At 47.4% G+C, this 27,208-nt stretch overlaps 1 protein-coding gene across 1 annotated transcript in view; it reads left to right on the forward strand.

The window, feature by feature from the left end:
• The first annotated feature begins 393 nt into the window (after window positions 1-393).
• The window catches only part of LOC149468512 (uncharacterized), a 267,370-nt gene continuing 240,555 nt past the window's right edge, over window positions 394-27,208 (forward strand). The window contains exon 1 of the mRNA XM_089670132.1: window positions 394-656. The gene's annotated coding sequence lies outside the window, so the exon portion shown is untranslated. The remainder of the gene's footprint in view (window positions 657-27,208) is intronic.

Consider the following 27,208-nt stretch of genomic DNA (forward strand, 5'->3'; position numbering starts at 1 on the left):
TGGAAACTGGGAATTCATAGTATTTAGGGCTCTTAATATATGCAATTTTTACAGCTCATTTTTATCACTTGAATTATTTTTCCCATTATGGGCGTGAGTGAGGCTTCATGTCTAAGTTTTCCCCAAGGTCTCACAAAGCCTAGAGCCACCTCTATTTAAACAAGGCTGCAGCATTGGCTCATTGCTGTATGCTCTACAGCTTCTATGTGTTTTGTTCCTGATTCCTGTGTCTGACCTCTGATCCTGACCCAGCTTGCTCCTGACCATGTTTGTCTGCCACCTGCCTGACCTCGGTTTGTTGCTAGATTCTGCCTTCTGTTCTTGCCTGATCTGCCTCACTGTTGCTGACACGGCCTGTGACCAGACTATTCCGCTGCCTGCCGTTTATGGCTGATCTGCCCGACTGTTGCAGACCTGGATTGTCTGACCCTGCATCCTGCTCATCCAGCCTGCTACAGATCTTCAGTCCAGCAAGCTCACATCTGGCTCCTGCTCTCTGCTGCACATCCACAGTCTGACATTAACCAAGCTCCTTGCCAGCTCATCTGCCACTAGACTGTCGTACTGTTACACCTGCCTGCTGACAACTGCCACCCACACAGACTACTCGGAGCTGTACAAGAGGCCTTCCTCTTCACGTCAGGCACACTAACCAGGTATGTGACATGGTCATTGGGAAGAATTATCCCCTTACAATTAGCTAAAAAGATCAATGGTGTCAGTGAGAACTTATCTGAGAGGCAGAAATTGCTCATTGCTCAACGAACCCCTGGTAACCACTGGAGGAGCCCTAGGATTCAATGGAACCCTGGTTGAGAAACCCTGCATTACAGACACACCTATATCTTTCCAAACCCTATAGTTATCCTTTGTGTATAATCGTATGACATGATCGAGCAATTGTTGCATATAAACATTGTTCTGTTTAAGGACATCATCATACCTATGCATATTACTACATACAAGTACCATCCTCTGCCCCTTCTCTTGTTCTTTGTAGTTTGTCGTTCATAAAGTATAGCCTGTGATAAACACTACAGCCTAAGGGTTGAAAAGAGCCAAAGAAAAAAAAGTGCCTGGGTTATTGTGATGTGTGATTTGGTGATTACAGGGTTGAATAAGCCAACAGTTTTAAAAACTATCACTAAAGTCTGTTAAAACAAATCTATACTATATATAGATTGGGTTCACCAATTATTTATTGATTGATTTCTTACAAATGCATATGACTGCTGCATACAAACCTGCTGTCCCAGCCTCTACAACAATGAAACAAATAGTATGTTTCCATGCTGCAGAAAACTCTGTGCATGCACAGCACTGTGAATTGAGTAAGTATTTTAACACTACACCTCCAGGCACTGGTATCCAAGCTTCAAGTGGGAAGGAGGTGCACTGTTATTTTACATTTTTGCTGTAGAGGCTGATGGATGAGGGACATTCATTTTTGAGACACAACCACCCTACCTGTGCAAGTGGAATTATATGACAGTAATTCTTGGCACTTGGTTGTAATTTACTGCCTTTTTTCAGCTGCCAGAACAGATTTTAGCCATTTACTGGTTACTTGCTACTCTATACCATAGTTTTTTTGTTTTTTTTTATCATTCCTTGCATCTATTTGTAAACTCAACATACTCATCCACAGATGGGCTCCTCTCCAAGTCCTGTTCTGGATGGCTTAAAATTAATCTGCTTGCTGGAAAATGTATCTTCCCTTGAGAGTCAGTCAGGGCCTGGACTGAGCGAAGCTAAAAGGGAGGGCCAGCATGACTAGGGCTTGCAGACAAGGCGGAGAATAGATTGGGGTGGGAGTATATGCAGGAGGTGGGGGTGGTTACTCACCTGATTGGAGTAAGCAAGCTTGAGGGTGGTCTTACCAGGGCTAGGAGAGGGGTTGGGACTTGTCGGAGGTCAGTCGAAGCTTGTGCCAGCACGGGTGTGGTTTCTTCATCCTTCTCTGGTACCTGCAAAGAAAACACTTAGGCCATGAGTGACTTGGATGGGATGCTCTCCCAATTGCAGGCAGCGGCGGAAGCAAATGGCTCAGGGTGGCTGCGCGAGCGGCTGTCGGACCTGCTGCAAGCACCCAGGCCCGTGTCACCAGGCCCCTCTCCTGGGCGCCCACGTGCTCGGCGGTGTCTGTGCCCCCGGTGCGCTTTAGCCCAGAAATGACAGCGTGGGTTCGGCGCAGCTCTGGGAGCCCCTTGGGGGACCCTCCGGTCCCGCCAGTGAAGAGACGGCCTGCTTCTCCTTGTAGAGGGGCTGGGAGGAATCCTCGTCACTGGCGGAACACCGGCGGGAGGACTTCCACTACCACCCGCTCCCCTGCCAACTCACCTCCTGGTCGGGACCATGCGGCTGGCCCTGCGGGCTCCGGGCCTGCAACAGTGGCGGCCCTGCATGGGAGAACTGCGGGGCATGACAGGCAGCCTTTCGGGGAGGGCTGGGACCACGCCCCTCAGGAGAAGAGGATTGGTATCTCCAGCATTGCGGCTGGTCCGGGTGGATGCCGCCGTTCAGGAGGATAGGATGGCGGCTGCTGGGCCTTCCTCGGCAGCCCAGCGAGCCCGATGTGAGCGGGGCTTGGCAGCTCGGAGCTCTGGGGCTGCGGCGGGTGATGACGTCACCTGCGTGCGCTGCCCAGGCTCCGGAGCCGGGAACCGGCATCTACAGTTCAACCTCACCGACAACAACCTCCTTGATCCCCTACAATCTAGCTTCCGTCCCCTACACTCCACCGAAACTGCCCTACTCAAACTCACCAACGACCTGCTAACCGGCAAAGCCAATGGCCACTACTCAGTGCTACTACTCCTCGACCTTTCTGCAGCTTTCGACGCGGTCGACCACCCCCTCCACCTCAAAAGACTACTCTTTCGGCCTCAGAGACTCTGCTCTCTCCTGGCTCTCTTCCTATCTATCACAACGCTCCTTCAGCGTTACCTATAATGCTGTCACCTCCCCCTCTCTGTTGGGGTCCCCCAAGGTTCTGTCCTTGGGCCCCTTCTCTTCTCCATCTACACCTCCTCCCTTGGTCAACTGATACACTCCCACGGCTTCAACTACCATCTCTATGCCTATGACACTCAAATCTATCTCTCTACCCCTCGCCTCACCCCTTCAGTCTCCGCCCGAATCACCAGCCTTCTGAATGACATATCAGACTGGATGTCACTCCACTTCCTCAAATTAAACCTTGCCAAAACCAAGCTCCTAGTTTTACCCCCAGCCCGCGTCCCCCCCCCCCCCCAACTTCTTCATCTCGACCAACAACGTCACAATCAGCCCCACCCCGCAAGCCAGAGTACTTGGTGTCATTCTAAACTCCAATCTGTCTTTCCAGCCCCAGATCCAATCGCTGACAAATTCATGCAGACTCCACCTCCGCAACATCTCCAAAACTTTCCTAACTCCAGAAACTACAAAGCAACTCATTCACTCCCTTATCATATCACGACTTGACAACTGTAACTCCCTCCTCGCCGGCCTACCCCAACACAGGCTATCCCCGCTTCAGTCTATCCAGAATTCTACGGCCAGACTCATCCACCTTACCAACCGCTCCGTATCCTCCACCCCCCTCTGCCAATCCCTCCACTGGCTTCCGATTGCCCAAAGCATAAAATTTAAACTACTAACACTGACGTACAAAGCTGTTCATAACACTGCCCCAAACTACATCACCGACCTGATATCCATCTACCACCCAAAACGCACTCTCCGCTCCTCACAAGACCTCCTACTCTCCAGTTCCCTGGTCTCCTCCTCCCATGCCCGTCTCCAGGGCTTCCCACATCCTCTGGAACTCACTACCCCAATCCATCAGACTGTCGCCTACCCTCCTCACCTTTAGGCGCACCCTGAAAACCCATCTCTTCAGAGAAGCCTACCCCGCCCGCACCTAATTGCCGATCTCCTCCACTCTTCCTATCACTCCATCCCCCACAGCTATTTGCTCCTGTACCACTCTCCCCTCCCTCCTAGATTGTAAGCTCCAAAGAGCAGGGCCCTCGAACCCCTCGTGTATTTTATTGTATTGTTACTGTATTGTCTCATGTATTGTCTCCCATTGTAATGTACAGCGCTGAGCAAACTGTTGGCGCTATATAAATACTGTGTAATAATAATAATAACACAGTTCCGGCCTGTGGCTGCTGGGCCTTCTGCGGCCGCCCTGTGGGCCCATCGTGGGAGGGCAGCTCGGAGCACTGTGGCTGTGGGGGCAGCGGCTGATGACATCAACCCCGTGCGCCGCCCAGGCTCTGGAGCCGGGAACCAGCATCTGCTCCAGTTCCGTCCTGCGGCTGCTGGGCCTTTCGCGGCCACCCAGCGAGCCCATCAAAGGAGGGCAGCTGGGAGCACTGTGGCTGTGGGGGCGGCTGCTGATGACATCACTCCTGTGCGTTGCCTGGGCTCTGGAGCCGGGAATGGGGCTTCGTTTACTGGGAGTTCCTCTGCCTCCCAGCGAGCCCGAGGGAGGGATGCTCCAGCGGCTCTGGGCTCCGGTGCGGTGGCTGTTGACATCATCTCTGAGTGCCGCCCGGCTCAGGAGCCAGGAATGATCCACGAGGACAGTGCGGTGCTGCCTGGTAGCCGGAAGATGCGGAGCGCAGGTCAGAAGGGGAGCTTAGCAAGTCTGAAGATGATGCGGTCTCTTCATCCCTGCATGGATCCAGAGTGGCAGCTGGGAGTCCCGGTGGGTGGATGCAGCCTGGTGAGTTGTCTTCTTCTTGGGTGGGTCTGGTGTTGATGGGGTTGATGCGTCATTGCTGGGGGGTTCCCTGGGCACTGATGGGGTTGTTGGCACGCTGCTGTCAGGTTTTAGGGATGTGCTGTCGCGTTGTGAGTCGGGGTGGTGGCTCGGGCTTCAGCGCCATCTTTGGCCGCGTGGTCGGCTGTTCAGGCTGTGGCATCTGGGAGCTGTGTTGTCACCGTGGGGGTTAGAGACGCTGCTGAGGTGGTTCCCCCTCGGGTGTTGCCGGTAGCTGTGCCGCAGTTCTCTGGAGCCTCTTCTGCCATTAGGTCGGTAGTGGCACCTGCGGTGGGTGGTTCTTCCAGCGCTGACTCTGAGGCTGTGAGGGGGGATGTGGTTGTTGATGGTTCTGGGGCTGATGGCAGGGACAAAGCAGTGGCGGGGTTTGATGGGGTGCGTTTGGCGGATGCGGCAAAATGCAAAGTCTATGTGTGCTTTGAGAGGCCCTTGGAGGCTCATCGGAAGCTGGAGGTGAAGGAGCGCATTTGGAGGGGTGAGTATGTGGAGATATTTTCTTTGTTGCCGTTGGAGAAATTCAACTTGGACAAAGTTCTGTCGGATAACAGTAGGAGAGAGGAGGAGGAAAAATGGCGGTACCGTTTGATCCCCCTGCACTTTCTCTAATTGGCTTCAGGCATTTGCCATTCTGGTGAGCGTTATTGGAAAGAGGACGCCAGAACATTGTTCACCCCTCTTTTGTTACTTGGATTCTATCGGCGAAGCCCAGAAGGTTTATGGGGGCATCGCGTGGTTGCGCTATGACGAGCAGTTTCGGCAATGTAAGGCGGTTCGGCCGTCTTTGCATTCGGACCATAAGGATATTGGGCGCCATTGCGGACCACAGCTCATCCCTTTCAAGGGGGGGCCTGAGGTGCAGCCCCTGTTGTGCAGCCAGCTGCGCATAGAAAAGGATACTGCTGGCAATTCAACGAGGGATCGTGCAAGTTTGGATCTGGCTGCCGATTCCTTCACGAGTGCTCTGGCTGTGGGGGGTCCCATCCCTTGTCCCAGTGTTTTAAACAGGGAAGGGGGAGAGGTGGTGACGCTGGAAAAAGGGATGACGCCGGTGAGAGTAGGAAGGATGGTGCCGTTTTTAAAGAGGTACCCTGATCAGGCGGCGGCTTGCCTGTTGCTGCAGGGGTATGTGGAGGGTTTTTTGATCCCATGTGCGTTGGCAGTTGTTCCTCCCGCAGTGGATAATTTAAGATTGGCGAGGCTATATCTGGACATTGTCTTTATTAAACTGAACAAGGAGGTGTCCTTGGGTCGCATGGCTGGCCCGTTTGTTCACCCACCGATGCCTGATCTGGTCATTTTGCCATTGGGTGTTGTTCCTAAAAAAGAGCCCAATAAATAAAGACTTATCCATCACCTGTCGTATCCTCCTGGGGGTTCGGTCAATGACGCTACTGACCAGGATTTGTGTACCGTTTTGTACACTTCTTTCGATGCGGTGGTCTCGTGGGTGCGGCGGTATGGTTGAGGTTCCTTGTTGGCGAAAACCGATATTGAGGTGGCGTTTTGCCTCTTGCCGGTCCATTCCAGTTGTCTTCGTCTGCTAGGTTGCAAATGGCATGGGCACATTTTTGTGGATCGTTGTTTGCCTATGGATTGTGCCATTTCTTGTTCCCTGTTTGAGACATTTAGTTCATTTCTGGAATGGGCGGTGAGGGATGTTTCTGGGCTCGCATCTGTCATCCATTATTTGGATGATTTATTGTGCATTGGCCCCCAGGGAAGTTCCATTTGTGCGTTGGTACTGAGCACGGTGCAGCATGTGTTCGAGTATTTTGGCGTCCCCTTGGCTCCGGATAAGACAGTGGGTCCGCACACGGAATTGTGTTTTTTGGGTATTGTTATCGATACAGAGGCCATGGAATGTCGTTTGCCTCTGGATAAATTGGAGGAGCTCCGGGGGTTGGTGACTGCGGTGGGTAAGTGCAGAAAAATTTGACTTCGTGATTTAAAGTCGTTATTGGGTAAGTTGAATGCCCATGGGGTGTATATTTTCCAGGCGTTTGGCTGCTGCCACGGCTGGTGTTGTGGCCCCGCATCACAGGGTTCGGCTGAATAGCAAGCTACGGGACAACTTGGGGGTGTGGAGGACGTTTCTCGATTCCTACAATGGCAGATCACTTTGGTTGGATGGGGCTGTGTCCAGCTTTGATCTGGAATTATTTATGGATGCGGCGGGCTCTGCTGGTTTTAGGGCCTATTTTCAGGGTCAGTGGTGCGCGGGCCCATGGCCGTTGCAATGGAGAGAGGCGGGTTTGTTGCGCAATCTGCCATTATTGGAGCTTTTTCCGATTGTTTTGGCCATTTCTTTATGGGGTTCTGTTTTTCGGAATACACGGATTTGTTTTCATTGTGACAATTTGAGTGTGGTCTATGCCATTAACAGTGTTTCGTCCTCCTCTAGGCTGGTGGTTCGTTTGCTTTGGCGCTTGGTTCTGGACTGTTTAAGTCTTAATTGTTTTGTTTCGGCTTTTCATATTTGGATAACTCAGGGGCTGATGCTCTGTCTCGTTTTCAGTGAGACAGATTCCGTCGGCTGGCGCCGGAAGCGGAGCAGCGCGGGATCTCTTGCCCGGATCATTTGTGGAGCATCTCCTTGCCTTTTCTGCAGCCTTGATTCGAACATCAGTTTGTGCGTCCACTTGAGCCTTCTATGAAAAGGTTTGGCGGCAACGGCTGGATCTGGTAAGTCAGGTTGGGGGTGGGTCGGGGGTGGATGATGCCTGGTGCCTCCTGCTTTATTTCATCGGTAGGAACTTTGAAACTGGTGTTTCGGCATCTTTGATGTCCTACAAGCTGGCAGGGTTGTCTTTCCGATTGAACTTGGCGGGCCGCTGTGACGTTACCAAAGATTTCCTTGTTCAGCAGGCTATGCAGGGGTACCGAAAAGGCCGTTCAATTCCCGATTCTAGGTGGCCAGTTTCTTTTGAGGTTCTCCATGCGGTGGTTGGCCAGTTGGATGGTTTTTGTTCCTTGTTGTATGATGCTACTTTGTTTCAGGCGGCATTCGTGCTAGCATTTTTTTGGTGCTTTTCGAGTTGGGGAGTTGGTTAGTCGCAACACGCGGGGCGAGGGTGGTTTGGCTGTGGATGAGGTGGTCTTGCGGGGTGGTAGAATGGGACGGCACTGTCTCGTTTTCAATTTGGGGCGGTGTTTAAACGGTGTTTGCAGTCTGCCGGGTTGGGTGCAGAGCACTACTCGTCCCATTCTTTTTGCATTGGGCAGGGTTTGGGTGATCACGTCGTTCAACGTATTGGGCATTGGGATTCGGCTAGGTTCCGGTTATACGTGCGTCCTCAGCTCATGTGATAGGTGGGTGCCCTTTTGGTTGTGTTGATTTTGACTTGAAGGTACCTGTAACTGTCCACTCTTTGTGTTTGTTTTGTGTTGTGTGTTTTGGGGGCGTTGTAGAGGGTGTTCTACCTCCTCCCTCCCTCCCTCTTTTGTTTTCTTTGCAGGTTCTGACGTCTGTTTGGGGTGGATCCTGGGCCATTCTTATGTCTTTTGGGGGGCTAAGCGGGCGGATGTTCAGCTGGAGGGTTGGCAATTGGGTTTTGAAAGGAGGGAGGCCAGGCTTTGTTGGCTTGGTGTGCCGGGGATGTTGTGGTCCAGAGTAGTACCTGAGATCCATCATCGGCCTCCGGACGTTCTGGTGTTGCATGTAGGCGGCAATTACATCAGGTTGCGCTCTATGTGGGAGGTGATCTGAGACATTAAATTAAGTTTTTGGGCATTCGGTCCTTTTTCCCACAGATTGTTATGGTCTGGTCTGACATGGTGGCCTGTGCTTCTTGGCGCCTGGCCCGTTCGGGCGACAAACTTAACAGGGCCTGGATAAATGTAAATAGGGAGGTGGCGTGTTTTTTTGTGCAGAATGGTGGCCTAGCAGTCCGTCATCGTGAGTTGGAGGAGGAGTCCTGGCATTATTTGTGGGCGGATGGAGTGCATCTCAATGCTGCTGGCATTGACTTGTGGTCGTTAGGCCTCCAGGACGATATCCAGCGGGCATTGAGGGTTTGGCGGGCTACACGAGTGTAAGGGTTTACACTCATGTGCTGTGGCAGGGGTCGCTGGGTCTTTGAAGGCGGTGTTGGAGTGATAATTTGGTGGATTATGGGTTAGGCTCATCGTAGGTATGGGTGTTCCTTCCCAATTATAAGGTCATGTTGATAACGTAGGAGTTCATTGGCTGTATCTGGGACTATGTAACTGTAGTATGTCCCCGAGGTGGTGAAGTAGCGGCTGGAGACCTTTCCATTGGGTGTCAGATACAGCCGAGTTATTGATGTGAGTAACAGTGCCTTCAAAGACCTTGGACCCGGTTGGGATCATTACTGGCAGTTATTATTTGACTGTACTGTAAGAAGTGTTATGTACATGTTATATTAAATAAATGGGCTGCTAAGGCCGGTTTTACACCAAAAAGAGAGTCGCATGGTTATTTAGGTGGCGAGGGTTGAAGGGGTGGTTGTTTTAAGGTTTAGGTGGTAAGTATTAGCCTCGATATTCTGCATGTCCCTCAGTCATGTGATGTCCATGTTTTTCAACATTCAAGGCAGTCACAATACCCATAGTAGTGACACATTAGGCAACATTTTTTATCTTTGCGGTACAGAAGTACAGTTGATGTTTATACTACATCCCTGCTCCACATGTCAGGTCACTTCCCTGCTCCACACTGACAGCTGTTGGTAGTTCTGCAAAAATCCACATAAAAAAAAATGTGTTTATTAAAGCAGTATTAAACCCAAAAGGAAACATGTATTATATTGCCACTTACCAATTCTTAGATGTGAAGGCTGCATTCGTTTTCTTTTTTAGGCTTCTTTCCTTTATTTTCATCTGGTGATCCTGCCAGTAAGTCTTGTCTTTTAAAAGAAAAAGCTCTCTTGCAGTTACAGGGATGGGACAAACCACTGAACATTGGCAGGGGTGATTACAATGATCAGCTTTTATTACTTTATATAAAACCATTATCCCAAAATGAAACATTGCTGCAGCTGCTTATAAAGTGTTAGCTGAGGTTTGGCTCCAATTTGCTAGTGTATTTAAATCTGCCAGTACTCCCTTCCCCTAGACTGACAATGCTGCTGTCCAAATGTACCCATCCAGAGTGGAGGCACTCCAATACAGGAGGTGTGTTACTGGCCAGATCACCATAAGAAAAGAGATGGAAAAACCCAAATAATAAAAAAATAATGCAGCCACCACACCTAATGTTTGGTCAGCTGCTAAATATTACATTTTTGGTTTTGCGTTTAATATAGCTTTAAAGTGTTACTAAACCCACGCAGTAAGGCATGCTTGTTATACTCACTGTGGAACCTAAGGCGTTAAAAGGCTGTTTAATCCTGTCTTCTCTGATCCTCCCCTTCTTTTACTGTCCCCAGTCCATTTGCCATAGCTCAGAGCAGCAGTGGCAAGTCTGCACATGCTCTGTTTTGTATTGCTAGAAAGTTTTTTTTTTTGGGGGGGGAGGGTGCTCAGGGTTAGGGGTTATGCAGCCTCATAGGACATCAGGGGAGAATGAAAACTCCTCCTACATGATTAACTAGTGCTTAGCTGGACACTTATAGAAGTCACAAGACTGCTATATACAATGCCTTTAAAAAGTATTCATACTCCTTGAAATTTTCCACATTTTGTCATGTTACAACCATAAACATAAATGTATTTTATAGGGATTTTATGTGATAGACCAACACTAAGTGGCACATTGTGAAGTGGAAGGAAAATGATAAATGGTTTTCACCATTCTTTACAAATAAATATCTGAAAAGTGTGGTGTGCATTTGTATTCACCCCCCCCCCCTGAGTCAATACTTTTGTAGAACCACCTTTCGCTGCAATTACAGCTGCAAGTCTTTTTGGGTCTCTACCAGCTTTGCACATCTAGAGAGTGAAATTTTTGCCCATACTTCTTTGCAAAATAGCTCAAGCTCTGTCAGATTGGATGTGGAGCATCTGTGAACAGCAATTTCCAAGTCTTGCCACAGATTCTCAATTAGATTTAGGTCTGGACTTTGACTGGGCCATTCTAACACATGAATATGCTTTGATCTAAACCATTCCATTGTAGCTCTGGCTGTATGTTTAGGGTTGTTATCCTGCTGGAAGGTGAACCTCCGCCCCAGTCTCAAGTCTTTTTCAGACTCTAACAGGTTTTTTCTAAGATTGCCCTGTTTTTGGCTCCATCCATCTTCCCATCAACCAGCTTCCCTATCCCTGCTGAAGAAAAGGTGTATTCAGGGTGATGTGCAGTGTTAGTTTTTCACCACACTTTTAGGCCAAAAAGTTCAGTTTTTGTTTAATCTGACCAGAGCACCTTCCTCTACATGTTTGCTGTGTCCCCCACATGGCTTCTTGCAAACTGCAAACGGGACTCCTTCTGGCTTTCTTTCAACAATGGCTTTCTTCTTGCCACTCTTCCATAAAGGTCAGATTTGTGGAGTGCATGACTAATAATTGTCCTTGTGAATCTCTGCAGCTCCTCCAGTTACCATGGGCCTCTTGGCTTCTTCTCTGATTAATGCTGTTCTTGCCCAGCCTGTCAGTTTAGGTGGACGGCCATGTCTTGGTAGGTTTGCAGTTGTGCCATACTCTTTCGATTTTCGGATGATGAAATGAACAGTGCTCTGTGAGATGTTCTAAGCTTGAGATATTTTTTATAACCTAACCCTGCTTTAAATTTCTCCACAACTTTATCCCTGACCTGTCTGGTGTGTTCCTTGGCCTTCATGATGCTGTTTGTTCACTAGTGTTCTCTAACAAACCTCTGAGGGCTTCACAGAACAGCTGTATTTATACTGAGATTACATGACACACAGGTGGACTGTATTTGCTAATTAGGTGACTTCTAAAGGCAATAGGTTCCACTAGATTTTAGTTAGGGGTATCAGAGTAAAGGGGGCTGAATACAAATACACAAATCCACACTTTTCAAATATTTATTTGTAAAAAGTTTTGAAAACCATTTCTCATTTTCTTTCCACTTCACAATTATGTGCCACTTTGTGTTGGTCTGTCACATACAATCCCAATAAAATACATTTACGTTCATGACAAGATGTGGAAAATTTCAAGGGGTATCACTGTACTACTGATGAGAAAATGGATTTAGCAGTTTATATTTACTAAAATAATTGCATTTCCATGTTCTGTGTACTGTGGAAAACAAGATATAGTGAATGCAGGGTCCTAGGTTTAGTAACACTTTAAGGTTAGAGAGTAATTACATGCTAACAATTATGTCATGATAAAAAAAATTTTGATGGTCGGTGTTATTGCAGCAGAGGTGGAAGGAATGGGTGATTTAGGAGTTACACTTGAGATAGGATATGCAGAAAACGACTGGTGAGGGGTGTACTATGAAGGACAGAGTAGTTAGCTGAAAAATTATTGTTAAAAGTTAATTCCATGCACTAGTGTACCCTTCTTCAATGAAACTTCTGTTCACTTCTGGTCTCTAGCAGTATACCAACTATGCTGACAGCTCTCCTGCTACCCATCCTTCATTTAGACATACTTTACTTAGGATCAATGACAGTAGGGTGGTCACAGGGCGGCTTCATCAAAATTTTGCTGAAGGGCCCCATGGTCTGTAGTTACACCCCTGTGTATATTGTTTCTCATCAGCTATTGACCTCAACACCAGTTGCTCCAACAAAAAGAGCTGTTTTAATATCAATGTTTTCATTGGCATTTATACCAAAAATGATACTGACTCCAGTTCAATCAAGAACATTTCCTTTTTACCTTTATTTTTACGTGTTAATATAAAAGGTCAGACAGACACTTCAAGTGTAAATGTGATGTAATGTTTGACATTTCAAAATGGTACATATTTTCCCTCTAGATATGTGTATAATTTAATGTAATAGCTGCAGTCTGCAAATAGAGCTGCCTTGTACTGGCAAAATGTCTGTGATTACACAGGTTTAAATACCAACTCCTGGTTGTTAGAAAATGTCATTATTTCTCTATTAATTGTCACAACCGAGTGCTGGGAGCATATATTTATGGGTTGGACTACGGTTAAAAAATGACCACCCTTAAGAGTGGTTTACATCTACCAGCCATCTCTTTTTTTTAACTCCTTTCAGAAAACCGCAGAAGGAACACAGACAGGAATTAAAGTGTTACTAAACCCATGACCCTGCATTCACTATATCTGGTCTCCCACAGTACACAGAACATGGAAATGCAATTATTTTAGTAAATATAAACTGATAAATACCTTTTCTCATCAGCAGTTAGAACAGTCTTGTGACTTCTATCGGTGTCCAGAAAAGCACATGTAAAGCTTGTAGAAGGAGTTTTAATTTTGTTATAGGAGGATACAGGACCCCTGACCTTTGTCTTGACAGTGCTGATCGGCCCTGTGCTGATCACATGCACTCTCCCAAGAAAGAAAAGAAAAAAACCTCTCTAGCAATACACAACAAACTGAACATGTGCAGAGTGACTCCGCAGAATATGTCAATGTAGAGGATTAACCCCTTAGGTTCCACAGTGAGTATAACATGCATGCTTTACTGCATATACAGACTGATTTTACTGTTGCGGGTTTAGTAACACTTTAAAATTTGTTAGAGGTCATCACCGTCTCCTACTCTAAAATGTAAAAAAAAAAATTACATCAGGTGAATGTTGGTATTAATGTATCCCCAGAAATTATGCACTGGATTATTGTTCCTGAAAACAATAATCATTCCTAAATGACAGAATCAGAGAGAGAGAGAGAGAGAGAGAGAGAGAGAGAGAGAGAGAGAGAGAGAGAGACAAAATGTGAGTGATAAGCAGTCTAAAGCTGGGTACACGCTATAAGAAAATCAGACAAATGATCATCTGGTTTTACTCAATGTTTCACAGAAAGTTGAATCCAAGGATGGTACTAATTCTCGACTGACAAAGGCTTTTTTTTTTTGGTTGACGTAGAAACATTGTAGCATAGGTTATTGTTGTTTATTGTTTCTGATGCGCAGTCTTTCATATCCGATTTTTCTTGTACAAAAACAGTACACCTTAAAAGTTCTAGTATGAGAAAAATGTTGGCTTTTGTCCATATCCACAGAGACAATGGGGTTGATTTACTAATTCTGGAGAGTGCAGAATCTGGTGCAGCTGTACATGGTAGTCAATCAGCTCCTAACTTCAGCTTGCTCAGTTGAAATTTGGCCTGGTTTCTATGCACAGCTGCACCAGGTTTACACTCTCCAGTTTTAGTAAATGAACCTCAATATGTCACAGATCAACAGCAAAGATGACCTGCAACTCTGTGTAGTTTCAATCACCAATCTCTATCACGTTGTGATTTCAGCCTGCTCTGAACAAGAGAACTTGTAGGTTTGGCTGAATTCTACCTGCTGGTTCACATAGCAACTACACAGCCATTCTCCACCCAGCCTGTCAATCAACCTCACTATTTAGTTGTACTCAGACCAACACCCATTGCCTGAGCAATAGGTTAATTTCCTAGCCCAAGGCAGCAGTCTATTACCTCCCACGGTCCTGCATTCCTTCTTCTTGCATTCCTTCTTCTTTGGTTATTGACTGCAGCTTATTTTGGATATGCTTGTTTGCTACCCACCCTGATTTTTTACTTTTCTCAATTTCTGGACCCATGGGCAACTGCCATATGCAGAAGTGTGCCCAAGGGATACAACCTGGTAAATGTTCCAATAGCCCTAGGAGGGTACCATGGTGAAGATCTAGTGATGCATATTTCACCTAAGCCTTTTTAAACTTGCACAGCCTCTCTAATGAGCCCAAGAGGTCCATTATCCAATACTGTCGACAACACGATGACTATACTTAATGCAGGGGTCAGCAATCCCAGCACATGTGTTAATGGTGACATGTGATGTCTTTTCTCCTGGCACTCAATGTTAGCATTTCCCTCCACATGTAGAACATTGCAGGGATACAGGTGAGACATAGCTTCTAGGACAGTGGTCCTTATGGATCCATCTTTCACCTCCATACCAGGAAACTGTATGTGACATCACATAAAAGGGACTGGCTTGGATGCAAGAAGTGCCAGTGTTCAAAAACAGGTAGCTCTGTCTCACCACAGTTTCTGTGCACCACTGCATATGGTGGGAACTGCACACTGGTTTGCAGATTATTAACACCTGTACCCTGCCCTAAAAACTACTGACACCTGTACTCAGCCTTACATACTAGTGACCCCTGTACTCTGCATTACATACTACTGATCCTTGTATTCTGCCCTACATACTACTGACCATAATATGCCTTACATTATACGGACCCCTTCACTCTGCATTTGATATTCATCTATGTACTCTGCCTGACATACTATAACCCCTGTACTTTGCCCTAAAGATTACTGACCCTTATACTACATACTATTGACCCCTGTATTCTGCCCTACCTACTACTGCCCTGTGCACTGGCATACTGTAAGGTAATCCAGATACCTAGCATCAGAAATCCAGTGTAAGCTTATGTTTATGTTTGTGCACATCACACACATAAATATACAGAAATCCCCCTGCGCTCCACAGAACCTAGTGAGTTAGCTGCTATCACCTAATTCTCTATACCGCAAGATATGTAAAACAAAAATAATATAAGTGGTGAAGCGCTCAACTTAAATAATCAAAAACGAGTGCAATATCCCCATATATAAATATCACATCCCTAGTGGTATAATGATACCCAAATGATAACTCTTAAGCTATGCAGATATACAAATAATAATAATATAAATAATAATGAATGAAAAACTAGTGCAATATCTTCATATATACATAATATATCCCTGGTGATATAGTGATAAACAACTAATATCTCTTAGACTGTGCAAAAGTGATACTAAAATACAATTAATAATACCAATTTACATGAAATATTAATTACAATAAATTAAATAGTGATGCCACACTGTGCAAAATTATAGAAAAGTGTTCAAATAATGTCACTCCATGCTACAATAGTGCTCTTCGTGAAAATCTTGACGTGACTCCCCTCAATAGCAGAAATGCCCCCTCACCTTCCACATTCGACCCTTGCGGGTCACAGAGCTTTTTATATATATATCTCTGCCAGATATTAATCTCCTCCACTGCCTCCACCGACCTTGATCCTCCTCCAGGCAGTAAGTAACACTCCAATAACTCCCCTCATACAACGAATTCAAGCATCAGGGCAGGCCAGAGAGCTTCCTTCGTGTCCCAGGAGAGCTTGCTTGCACCTAGTCTGCTGCAGTCAATTAAAGCTGCCTGGACAAAGAGCCTCAGCTGCGCTCAGCATTGAGATGATTCATCCACTAAGATTAGCTCCTGTTTTTATTTTGTTTTTTTGCTTTTGTTTTTTAATTCGTTCTCCCCTTCCTCTTTTTTTTGTTATTTTATCATTTGGCCATTCTGGTAACAAAGGATAACCTCGTCTACTCCTTCCATAGGCAAATCATTTTCCTGCTATTTGAGGCTCTCCAACCTGAGTGCATGCAAAAGGCCTTCTTGAATCATCTCAATGCTGAGCGCAGCTGAGGCTCTTTGTCCAGGCAGCTTTAATTGACTGCAGCAGACTAGGTGCAAGCAAGCTCTCCTGGGACACGAAGGAAGCTCTCTGGCCTGCCCTGATGCTTGAATTCGTTGTATGAGGGGAGTTATTGGAGTGTTACTTACTGCCTGGAGGAGGATCAAGGTCGGTGGAGGCAGTGGAGGAGATTAATATCTGGCAGAGATATATATATAAAAAGCTCTGTGACCCGCAAGGGTCGAATGTGGAAGGTGAGGGGGCATTTCTGCTATTGAGGGGAGTCACGTCAAGATTTTCACGAAGAGCACTATTGTAGCATGGAGTGACATTATTTGAACACTTTTCTATAATTTTGCACAGTGTGGCATCACTATTTAATTTATTGTAATTAATATTTCATGTAAATTGGTATTATTAATTGTATTTTAGTATCACATCACACACATGCTCATGCTTCTAAACAAAGAGGCAATGGAAATATAATATTCCAGTTTGTCGCGCTCATGTTTGTGCACGCACACATGTGCACACCAATAGTGTCCAGTGGCCTATTTAAACTGGTCTGTCACTATGAGCAGTTGCTGAATAGTCTTCAACTTGTACCTATATTCAAAAGACCTGATCCACTGAACCTGCTTACCTGTGTATGACCGTGCTTTCCCCTGGACTTCACCTTTGCTCCTGCCTTAAACTTGTTCATCTGATCACTCTGACCTCAGCCTGTTTACTGGACTTGTCTTTCTCTACTGATTCTGTACACTGCCGCTCGGCTGTTACCGACCTTGGCCTGCTTCCAGAACTTTCTTTGTCTGCTGACTTGGTCCATAGTTGCCTGGCTGATGCTGGTTGCTGCCTGCATAGTGGCTCTGCTACCATCTCCTGCTCTAATGCCAAGCTGCTTCAGTATCCTGTCCAGAGGAATGCAACTCCCAGCTTCATCCACCTTAGGAGAGGACTTTGCCAGCCAGCTACTCCAGCACTCATGCCACTCAGTAGTCCTCACACTTTCTGTCTTCACTCTCAGGTGTGTTGGACAGGAGGTGCAAGAGGGCCTCCACAACATTTCAGTCATCACCAGCTATGTGTTAGCTACATTACATACTACTGACACTGTACTTTGTATTTGGTACACACATATTGACCACTACAGTAAATGACAATCTGAGCTCCCCTAACCCAGTTTACTTTTCTTCAGACTTTAGGGGGGCCAGACTGTGCTCAGTGGACGTAAACAATGTTCCATGTTTTCGATCAGGAGAAGAAATAGTGCCCTATTGTTGGTAGCAGTGGCAGTAATAAGTCTTCAAAGGTTGGATAAAGGCAAGCAAAGGGCCGCATACGACCCCCAGGCTGAAGTTTGCAGACCACTGCCCTAAACACTTGCATATGTATTGTTTATAAATACAAAAAATGCATGATGCACAGAGCAAACTATATAAAAAAAACTAAAGTCATAGTTTCACAAATATATTTGGAAGCGTTCTCTGTCCAAGTATAATCTACTGTATTTTAAACAAGCTGATTTTTTAATATTAATATATATATATATATAATTTCATAAATATCCATATCTCTATACAGAGAGACTATGCAATTCAGTTGAGCTATTTTTAAATACTACGAGAGTATTTCAGGAAGCTATTCTTATGCCACTGATGCCTCAGCACAGCAACACTTACTGATGTAATCATTCTAATTTGATACCAAAAATACTAGCTAATGCATTATGTGTGTACTGAAATAATAAACAGCACAAGCAGGATTTCCTCCAACCAGTTTGAATGGCAGTAGCTATCACTGACCTACTCTGTTCTTGTACAGTCTGTACTAATCACTCTGGGCAGTATGCATGTAGGTGGATAAATGTACAACTTTAACCTTTCTGCTGCTAAGCCATTTTGTTTTGTGTTTTTTTTAAATGCACATTTTAGGCCTGAAAATTACTTAAACCACCAAAAAATATATTTTCTGAAAAGCAGCGACCCTGTATGAATAAAATGAAGACTTTTTTATATGTCACACGATAATCATGCTTATGTTCTGTATCAAATCTATATTTTTTATTTTATGCCTTGTTTGCTAAAATGTAAAAGATGAGGTAGTGTTGAGTTAAAAGATACAAAATATGTCAAGCCTCAATTTTGCGCATGCCTATGAAAAAAAATGACAGTACCCAAAATTGTCCATAAGCAATGCTTAGCGCTCATTAATTAACAGTTAAAATTGAAGGATGACCCTAGAATTATTACTCTAATGCCAGCATGAGTGGCAATACCTAATATGCATGCAGGGTCAGACTGACAACTCATAGGGCCCCGTGTCCCTGCCTACACTCAACCCACATCCACACTACGCCTCACCTGCATATTGCAGCTCAGCTGCATAGAAGAAGCATTTAAATATTTACTGCAGCAAAGCCTACATGAATGTTCCTAGCTTCTTTCTGTAGAGGCCACTGGGCACTTCCAAGTTTAAAGATGGCTGCCATGTGGGGACAGTGAAAGAGCGAGGGGAATGAGAGAGAGGAGCGAGAGAGAGAGAGGGTGTGAGAGAGAGGAGAGGTGAGAGAAGACAAGGCATCAGAGACCTGGGGAGGCTAAGAAGCACACAGGGGGTGGCCCAGAAGGAAAATTTGATGCGCAATTAGAGATGATCGGTGCAGCAGTGAGGACAGTTACATGCTCTGATCTCCCTATATGGCTTTCAATGAAGCAGCTAGAAGCCGCATCTCCTCCTCTCCCTCCTGCGGCTTTCAGCTGTTTTGTTGAAAGCCATACAGGGAGGGAGGCATTGGTGTATGTAACTGCCCCCATCGCTGCACTTATCACCCCCGACTTTGTGCCTGATACATGTCATACATGGGTGCAGGGTGTGTGCAATGAACACCCTGCACCCATGGAGGATACGCCACTGCCTCTCACCTTCCCACTGCCCACCAGCTCCATCCCCAGCAGCATGTACAAGGCACTACCACTGCCCGGGACCCTGACTTACTCTGCCACTACGTTAAGTGAAAGGTGAGCTACTTCCAGGATCTGAGACTGCCTCCTTCTAGACCCCTAATGGTTGCCAAATGAGCTATGAATCTAAAGAATAATCAAGTGCAATCCGAATATAGATGAACACCTGTGAAAAATTGATTAACAGACTTGCCCCCACTTAAGGGTATGTACCCCTGTGGACTGTGTCATATCTGCAGGTTTGTTGACCACACAGATAAATTTACAGATGCAGATAGACAGAAGGTCTATAATATCAAGTAGTTTATGAACTGTGCAATGACACAAGTACTATACATGCTTGAATGTCCTTGTAATAAAATATACATGTAGCAGGCTCCTTGTACAAGAGGATTCAGAAGGAATCACATGTTTAGCAGTCAGTTCTTTCTCTCTCTCTCTCCTATTTGTAAAACCTGGGCATTCTGCCAAGTTCATGACTCATCCACTACACAGCAAAGAACGCTGGGAGGGAGAGGAAGCAGGAAGTGAAGGGGAGAACAGAGAGACACGAGGCTGGAGAAAAGACAGGGACATGTGGAGCCCGTCCAAGCAGAGGAGGAGGCACTACAGCACCCAGCGCGGATAGAGGGACCCTGCTGTGTGTTCAGAGTCTGGTGAGCTGTCCCCCTGGAGAGAGCAAGGCACACCATTCACACTTTGCATATAGACTGGGACATCCGCACCCCACTGCTGGGATCTCACCCATCCAGGGCCCTGTGCAAGCCACAGATCCCCCTGCCTGCTTTGCCCCTCACCACCAGTGTAATTGAGACTGTCTGCCCCGGGGACTGACACATACTGGGAGATTGCATCCTGCGACTGCCCCTGGTCTTGGGGTGCTTTGTGTTGCTCTAGACACTGAGATTGGATTCTCTCAGCCCAGAAACCTAGTGAAATCTGATGTAACCCACACCAGCTGAAACTCCAAAGAAGCCTTCAGCTGCTATTTACTTCATTGTAAGGACTAAACGTGCACCAACTAGAGCTCCACCGTTACAAGGACTGAAGTGGGGGAATCTGGCTTAGTAGCCTTATTAGAAGTACCTCTTTATTGCATTCTGTTCTGACTCTGAGGTGATTTTTGGCTAACGTCCCTCAGAAGCAGAATCATACCCCGGTGTGGGTAATACATTTCATTGATAGAGTATAAGTAAGTTTATTTGTTTGATATCAGTTGTATTCGGCTTAAAGTGCAACTCTGCCACCCGGAGACTCTTGGCTGTGAAGCCCTGTAGTGGCAGACCAAATTTACTGCATTGCATAAAAGAAGAAAAGTAAGTTTTGAAGTTGAAAGGGGAACCCCACCCCTCTACACTGCATTTCATTCTCCATAAAATTGTTCTTGTTTCATTTAACCCTGTGTCAGCAAATTTCTTGGCGGGGTATTTGCTATTCATTACTAGTTGTGCCAGAGGGATTGGGTTTGCTTAGGGTTGGATCTATTGAGCGCAGGACCCATAATATATTCCAGCTTGTCCCAAGGGGCAGTGCTACACGTGGGGGCTCGTCCGGGATTCTTGCTGCTCAATTACCCAACAACCACTCAAGCAGTGCCCTATACCAACTCCTAAGATGGACGTCGCAGCCGCGACCAAGTGGTGTAGAAGGGAAAATGCTTGCCCAGAACGGAGTGTAGTGGTCGAGTTCCCGAGAGAAATGGGGACCGAAGAACAGATTACCAAGATAGTGAATGCACTACCCACAGAGGGAAAGAAAACATGGGTGATAGATGTGATACCTGCCTCAGACACCACCCTGGCATATGCCCTGCTAGAGTGGAAGAAGGGGATCCCTGACAGTTTCCAAGGAGCCAATATCCAAATAGAGGATGGGACAAGGCTCCAGTTACTTCAGTTGAACACCCCCGGGCCTAGTTGTGCAAAACCTGAGAGGGAAGAACCCCTGTCCCAGACACCTCTAGCCATCATAGGCCCGGAATTCCTCACTGCATTGGGGGACTTCATGTTAAAATGCCGCAAAGACCCCTCTCCATACACAGGGATGTATCGGAAGCTCCGATTCTTCTCGGGTAGGCAACCAATACCTACCGAGGAGGATGGCTTTGAAGAGTGGCTAGACCAAGCCATGCAAGCACTAAGTGAATGGGACATTCCTGAGGCCCACAAGAAACAGAGGATTACAGAGAGCCTAAGGGGCCCTGCATTGGAGGCCATTCGCAACCTAAAACTTAGCAAACAGGATTGCACTGCTCAGGGCTATCTAGATATTTTACAAGATGTATTTGGGTGTACTGAAAAGGCTTCAGACCTCATCTATCAGCTAGAGCATACCTACCAAAATGAAGGGGAGAAACTCTCCAGTTACATGGGACGTCTAGACAAGATAATATACCAAATTCTGCTAAAAAGGGGAATAGGCCCTGAAAGAGTAGATGAGGTTCGGGCACAACAAGTCCTACGGGGAGCCAGGCCCCTAGACCCCATTGCCATTCTATTACGAACTCGGCGAGATGGTGGCCTCCTGAACTATCCAGACTTGATCCGGACTGTGAGAGAGGAGGAAGCCATGTTGGATGACAAAGAGAGACAGTCAGACTCTGTTGTAGGGGTCCGGGTAGTCAATGTGGGAGGTGACACCCCTGAAGTTGAACTCCTTAAGACTCAGGTGTCCCAACTAATGGAGATGGTGACCTTACTAATGGCGGGACCGTCGGGTTTAGCGAGAGAGATGAGAGCAGTTTCTGAAAACCTGTCAGGAGTTGCCCCAACGCAAGCAACTAGTCCCACCATTCAAATAACCTGCTTTAATTGTGGAGGGACCGGACATGTCAGGAGAGTCTGTCCGAGCCCCAGGAAGCCTGAAGCTGGGCGCCAAAAAACCAGCGGAAAACTTCAGAGGGCCCTGGTGAAGGAGCAACCCAGGGACCCCACCACCGCAGCTAGCTCCACTCAACCAAGTAAAAGGGGGGCGAGGAGAAAATCTGGTCCTATCCAGAAGGACCCCACCATCCCTTACAAACAGCCTAGGGAAAATGTCACTTCACCTCAGGGAGTCAGTGCACACCTCCAACCTGGGAGTCAACCACGGCTTAGGCCGAGCCAAAACTCCCCCAGGAGGGGAGTAAGGATAAGAACTGCAGAACAGAAGAAGACGGCTACCTGTTCACCACTCCCTGAGAATTTAGTGGGACCCTCCCCTGTTGTCCCGATTCAGGTAGAAGGGATTTATACCAGGGCTCTTCTGGACACCGGAGCCCAAGTAACCCTTCTGTACCGAGACTTCTACGACAAGCATCTGAAGCATTTGCCCTTGCAGAAGCTGGAAGATCTGGAAATATGGGGCATAGGAACCCAGAAGTTTCCCTATGATGGTTACCTATCTGTCAGACTAACTTTTGATCCTTCCATGACAGGGAAGGCTGAGACTTTCGAAGCCTTAGCCGTCATCTGTCCCCGGCCGCCTGGGGCCAATAGGAGTCCCCTAATCATAGGGACCAACACCAATCTTGTCAGAAGGCTGTTGGCGCCATTGGTCGAAGAGCCCAATGATCAACCCACTTCTTTACATCCCATGCTGAGGCAAGTATATCAGCGCCTGGTACAAGAGAGGAGAGCCCCAGCGGAAAGAATAGGGAAGATATGGCGCCTGGATCAACATGAGAAGGTGCTACAACCCGGAGAGGTGGTGTGTTTACAGGCATCAGTCAAATTGACCTGGAAGCAGCCAGGCCCCTTCATTGTCCTTGAGGCTGGTGGCTGTGAAGAGAACACAGGAGTGGAGATCCTCCCGGAGGTAGTGTCAACAAAAGCGCTACGGAGGAGCCACGGAAAGGTTTCGGTCAGTGTTCATAATCCAACTGCTGCCCCAGTGAAAATCCCAGCTCGGGTGCTGTTAGGACATGTGGATCCTGCAACCCCAATCTTGCCCACTGAGCTAGGGGAGGGAAGAGAGAAAGAAATCCCTGTCGATGCGTTTTACCCAAGGAACACCCCCCTTTCCCCGGAATGGAGAGAGAGAGCGAAGAATCAGCTCCTAAGGTGGCGGGCTGCATTCTCCAGAAGTGAGTTCGATGTGGGGTGTGCAGAGAGTGCCCATCATCGGATCCGGCTTAGAGAAGACGCCCCATTCAGGGAAAGGGTTCGACGAGTTCCATTGGGAGATTTGGAAGACCTGCGTGAGCAATTGGCAGAGTTGAAGAGGACAGGCATCATCAGAGAGTCTCGAAGCCCATACGCCTCTCCGATAGTGGTGGTCCGGAAGAAGAACGGATCTTTAAGATTGTGCATCGACTACTGGACGCTAAACTGAAGAACTGTTCCTGATCAGTATACCACCCCCAGGATAGAGGATGCTTTGCAAAGCCTATCAGGGGCAAAGTGGTTCAGTGTGCTGGACCTGAAGAATGGGTATTACCAGATCCCCATGCACCCGGAAGACCGAGAAAAGACCACGTTCATAACCCCAATAGGATTCTTTGAATTTGACCGGATGCCTCAAGGTTTGTGCAACTCTCCAGCCACCTTTCAAAGGCTGATGGAGAAGACGGTGGGTGACATGAATTTAATTGAAGTACTGGTATACTTGGACGACATCATTGTGTTCGGGAAGACCCTGGAGGAACATGAGGAGAGATTGGAGAAGGTGCTCAAGAGACTTCATGATGAGGGACTGAAGTTGTCTTTGGAGAAGTGCCAGTTTTACCAACCCTCGGTCAATTACCTGGGTCATATCGTATCTGCCGATGGAGTGGCCACTGTCCCCAAGAAGCTGGAAGCTGTCACCTCATGGCCGAGGCCCACAAATGTCACAGAGCTCAGATCTTTCCTGGGGTTTTGCTCCTATTATCGCAGATTTGTCCAGGGCTTCACTCGGATAGCCCACCCACTCAATGAACTGCTCAGAAACGAAGAAGACAATGATGATGCAGATCTTTCTAGACCTGCGAAGCCAGCAGTGGGACCCAGGAGGCCTAGGGAATCTATTCAAGGACAATGGACAACCCAGTGTGAAGAGGCCTTTGAACGGCTGAAAAAGAGTCTAACCACCGCCCCAATCCTGGCCTATGCAGACCCAGCCAAGCCGTATGAATTGCATGTGGATGCAAGTAGAGATGGGTTAGGGGGAGTCCTCTATCAAGAACAGAATGGATGCTTGCGACCTGTCGCCTATGTGAGCCGGGGTTTGGCGTCCGCTGAGAAGAACTACCCCACCCACAAGCTTGAATTCTTGGCCTTGAAGTGGGCAGTAGTGGACAAACTTCGAGATTACCTATATGGAGCAGAATTCGTGATAAAAACAGATAATAACCCCCTCACATACATTCTCACTACAGCTAAGCTGGATGCTACTGGCCACAGGTGGTTAGCTGCCTTATCGGAGTTCACTTTCAGCCTCAGTTATTGGCCAGGGATTGGGAATAGGGAAGCAGATGCCTTATCCCGAAGACCTCACTGTTCCAAGGATTCCCCAGAAGAGTGGACTCAGGTCCCTCTGAAGGGGTACGAGCCTTATGCCAAGGAGTGGAACACCGAACAAGAGGTGGTTCCAGGGCAGAAGACATTGGGATTTCGGCGTCTGGCGTTCCCAGGTGTTATTGCAATGTCACCCAGGTTGGGGGTGAAGGCCTGCCCAAGCTTTCCAGGAAGGATCTGCGAAGAGATCAGTTGGAAGACCCCCTCTGTGGCCTAGTATTGAAGGCTTTAGAAAGCAAAAGCCCTGATTTGCTTCTTACATCGTCAAGGGAGGCCCGGCGGCTACATCGTGAGTGGGATCGGCTACAGTTACGCCACGGAGTGGTCTACCGAAGGGGCCCCTCTGATGATCCTGAAGAGAAATGGCAGCTATTTTTGCCCGCAAAACACAGAGAAACGGTGCTGGCCACTCTCCATGATGACCATGGCCATCTGGGACCAGAAAGAACCTTTTGTTTGGTAAGAGACCGCTTCTACTGGCCCTGCATGCGGACAGAAGTTGAAAGTTACTGTCACTCCTGCATCCGATGTATTCAGAGGAAGACTCTGCCTCAACGAGCTGCCCCAATGGGCCACCTTCAAAGTCAGGGACCCATGGAGTTGGTGTGCATTGACTTCCTGTGCCTGGAGTCGGATCAGAGTGGACAGGGAAATATCCTGGTAGTGACTGACCATTTTACCAGGTATGCCCAGGCTTTTCCTGCTAGAGATCAGTTAGCATCAACTGTGGCAAAGATTTTAGTAGAAAGGTTCTTTGTGCATTACGGACTACCACAACGTATCCACTCAGACCAAGGGAGAGATTTTGAGAGCAATCTCATCAAGAGACTCTTGAGTGTGCTAGGCATCCAAAAGTCGAGGACTACTCCATACCATCCTCAGGGAGATCCTCAGCCAGAGAGATTCAATCGTACCCTCCTGAATATGCTCGGGACTTTGACTTCAGTGCAAAAGCAACACTGGAGTAAGCATGTAGCAGCCATCGTACATGCCTACAATAGCACTGCCAACGACGCTACAGGATACTCTCCTTACCGGCTGATGTTCGGCCGGGAAGCCCGACTGCCAGTAGACTTGGCTTTTGGAACCTCTGTAGACCATACCTCTGCAGCTTCCCATAGAGGATATGTGGACCGCCTAAGGAAAAGCCTGAAGATTGCTTATGAGAAGGCTCAAGCCACCTCAGACGCCAGGGGACAGAGAAACAAAGAGAACTTTGATCTCAGAGTGCGAGTACAGGATTTACAATCTGGAGACAGAGTCTTACTGAGAAATCTGGGTATCCCTGGGAAACACAAGTTGGCAGATAGGTGGCGATCAGAGCCCTATGTCATCTGCAAACAATTGCCTGGATTGCCAGTTTACCAGATTCGACCGGAAAAGGGTGTTGGCCCACTCAAAACCTGGCACCGCAACCACCTTTTGCCTTTGTCAGATGCAGTCCGTCTACCATCACAATCTGATCCACAGTCTACCCCCTCAACTTCTCAGAGGACTAGACCTGTGACCAGGTCACAACCCACACCACCTCCTGCAGATGAAGAGGACAGTGAGAGTGAGGAGGTAAGGACAGATTTGCTGTGGCCATCTGACATTTCCGAACCCACCATTCCTTCTTCCACTGGAGTGACTGACGTAGTTCCTCTTAGGCCAGAGGCTCCTGAATTTGTGCCTCAGGCCCAACCTGCAGAAGACTTGCAAGAACCTGAAGACTGGTGGTCCATTGTTGATGAGGGAGAAGATGTGGAGGAAGCTGAACTGGGAGAGACAGAGAGCGTCGAGCAAGAAGCGAGGGTTGATGAGTCAGTAGTGTCAGAACCAACATCGGAAGCAACGCCAGAACCATTGCTAGAGCCCAGAGAACAGAGAGAGCGTAGAGTTATTCAACCCCCAAAGAGACTGACATATGATGTGTTGGGTGAAAACTCTGAGGAAGTAGTACATGCTTCTCAAAGGAATCTCGTGACGCTTGGTTCTCCTACAGCAGTTTTGGTAGAGAACAGCCCCAACTCACCCCCTGGCACATCTGGTTGGGCCATTCCCATTAGTGTGGCCTATGGGCAGGACAACCCTCACTCTGCTACATGGTGGGAGGTTCCTCTGCCAGATTCTTATGCAAGTGTGAATAATTTAATTTCCTGTGTGTACTAACTTTGCTTTTGCTCCGCGTGTATATAAAAAGCATGTAACAGGTTGCTTTTACTGCTGTCTTTGGAGGACCAAAGCTTCTCTGGTGTGGGGAGTGTGTAGCAGGCTCCTTGTACAAGAGGATTCAGAAGGAATCACATGTTTAGCAGTCAGTCCTTTCTCTCTCTCTCCTATTTGTAAAACCTGGGCATTCTGCCAAGTTCATGACTCATCCACTACACAGCAAAGAACGCTGGGAGGGGGAGGAAGCAGGAAGTGAAGGGGAGAACAGAGAGACACGAGGCTGGAGAAAAGACAGGGACATGTGGAGCCCGTCCAAGCAGAGGAGGAGGCACTACAGCACCCAG

This window comes from Staurois parvus, unplaced genomic scaffold (assembly GCF_062004578.1).
Source record: "Staurois parvus isolate SC_StPar_1 unplaced genomic scaffold, SC_StPar_1.0 ptg000086l, whole genome shotgun sequence".
Lineage (NCBI taxonomy): Eukaryota > Metazoa > Chordata > Amphibia > Anura > Ranidae > Staurois > Staurois parvus.